This window comes from Puntigrus tetrazona, unplaced genomic scaffold (genome assembly GCF_018831695.1).
Source record: "Puntigrus tetrazona isolate hp1 unplaced genomic scaffold, ASM1883169v1 S000000746, whole genome shotgun sequence".
In the NCBI taxonomy this organism is placed as follows: Eukaryota; Metazoa; Chordata; class Actinopteri; order Cypriniformes; family Cyprinidae; genus Puntigrus; species Puntigrus tetrazona.
In genome coordinates this window covers 1,010,001-1,012,500 of record NW_025048355.1, presented here as the reverse complement: position 1 = coordinate 1,012,500, position 2,500 = coordinate 1,010,001, and the positions used below count along the sequence as shown (strand labels likewise).

Below are 2,500 nucleotides of genomic sequence, written 5' to 3'. Positions count from 1 at the left end.
TGTGTGTGTGTGTGTGTGTGTGTGTGTGTGTGTGTGTGTGTGTGTGTGTGTGTGTGTGTGTGTGTGTGTGTGTGTGTGTGTGTGTGTGTGTGTGTGTGTGTGTGTGTGTGTGTGTGTGTGTGTGTGTGTGTGTGTGTGTGTGTGTGTGTGCGTGTGTGTGCTTGTGTGTGTGTGTGTGTGTGCTCCGAACAATCAATACTAGAGTGATTCTGATTCCAAACACACAGCTGATGACGGCTGCAGAATGAAAGGCTCATAAATCAGTGTCAGGTCAGTATTAGTGCTCTTTCCAGCGTGAGCTCTGATCTTTTTCACAGTCTGTAACCGTACAGCTCCTTCATTTGAAGGGTCTCCTGCTGAAACTCCAGAGGAAATGATCCTTCGGTGCTTTTCCTGAGGAAACGATGGAATCTCGAGAGCGCTTCTGAACGTCGAGTTCTTCTTCACTAACAATTAAAACTGATCTCAAAACAGAACTAGACTCAAAGCAGAATCCTATCGGCCAACATGTCTAACCACAAATGCTGGGAAGCTACACTACGCAGCAAAATAAATTAATAAACAATAATAATTCTGGCCAAAATATACGCAAAAGCCTCTAAAAGCGATCTTGGTTGAACCCTTTAAACATGTTCATTAAGTACTTTCACTATAAATCCAGCCTCAACCCATTCAGAAAAACCAGAACTTACATGGATATCTATAAATAGTAACAGATGTACTGTGTATGTTTATTATGTAATATAAATATTTTTTGGCATTTAGAAAAAAATGTGTGTGAATATGTGTGAAAAAATAAAATAATATATATTAGTTTTTCTAAATGCCATATATATATATATATATATATATATATATATATATATATATATATATATATATATATATATATATATATATATATAAAATAGTTAATTTTTTTTTTGCATTTAGAAAAAAATAATATATATATATATATATATATATATATATATTTTTTTTTATTTTTATTATTATTATTTTTTTTTTTTCTAAATGCCAAAAATATACATACTGTATAATATATATACACACACACACACACACAAATATATGGTGCAATAAGGTACAAGAGACTGCCTCAAGTGCCTTATTGCTTTTATAAAACGGTTACCACACAAAACAAAGTATTAAAACGTAAATATATTTAATATTTTTAGGCAAGTTCGTCAAAATTAAAAATTAAAGACGCAACATAAGACCACTCTTACTTCATTAAACGAATAACAGACAAACATAATACACAGAACCGTTTTATGCTGTATTATTGACTATTTATGTTGCTAAGGGTGGTTGCTAAGGGTGTTGCTCATTGATACGTTAAAAACAGCGGTGCTTTAAATTTTAGTTTTCAGGGTTCTTCGATGAATAGAGAGCTCCGCATTTATTTGAAACAGAAATATTTCGCAACATTATAGACGCCTTTTGATCAGTTTGATGCATCCTGGCCGAATAAAATGATTAATTTCTTTAAAAAACTGAATAAATGTTACTCTGAACGGCAGCGAGCGTTAAATCTATCAGGTTCCCGTGCTGCTGAAATCACTAAATCTAACAAGGTTTTTGACGTTCATGACCACGAAACCTTTATTTGAGTCTTAATTCTCAATAAAAAGCAAAATTACACAAATTCCTAAGTTATTGCAGAAACTGTTGGGTTTCAGAGGAATCCAGCCCTAAAAGATTTTATTCCGGCCGTGTCAGACTGAAGGTTTTGTGCCGGTCTGGGCCTCAGGATGTAAAAAAACGCAAATCAGATCCATAAAACCTTCAGGTTTTTTGAGGCAATCAAGTGTGTCTTACACAGCTTGTGTACGGGGCAGTAAAAAGGCGGGACTTTCTCTGTGAGCGACAGAACAAAAGCTGCTGGGCGCTGAATGGACGCGCAGCTGCCTCTCGGTCCGACGGCTCCCCTGCTGCATTGTGGGTAGAGACGAGGTGACATAAAAATGCCATCTGTGAGGGAATAACTCACAGACTCGGATAAAATGAAACGGACACATCGCGGACACGGACAAAGACCAGGCCGGCAGCAGGCGCTCATTTAAAGGAGGATGGATTCAAACACTCCTCCACCAATGAGACGATCGCAAGAGCATCGCCATGGCAACCACCGGCCCTCCCGTCCCGCACGGCATCGTGGGATGTTTGTCATTCAGACCATGCCCTTATATCACGAGATAATGATGATCACATTCTGGTTTGAGCCAACCCGCATAAAACCAGCCTGACTAGACCGGTCCAGCTAAGACCAGGAAACCAGCGGCCGCCCGGTTTGAATTCAAATGTATGTGATGCAAAGAAAAGCCACGAACCTGAATTTATTTAATTTCCAGAGAATTACGTTTTACTGCTTGTATAAAAAATTTGGGTGTAAAAAAATGAAATAAATCTGACAATTATAATGAGTACTGTGGACTTGTTGTTGAAATTAGTTTTAGAAAACCCTTAAAATTATCATGCTCACATAAGCTGATCATGC

General features: G+C 37.4%; 1 protein-coding gene across 15 annotated transcripts in view; it reads right to left on the bottom strand.

The window, feature by feature from the left end:
- ptk2aa (protein tyrosine kinase 2aa) overlaps positions 1-2,500 on the bottom strand; it is an 82,844-nt gene that overhangs the window by 37,245 nt on the left and 43,099 nt on the right. The window lies entirely within an intron of this gene.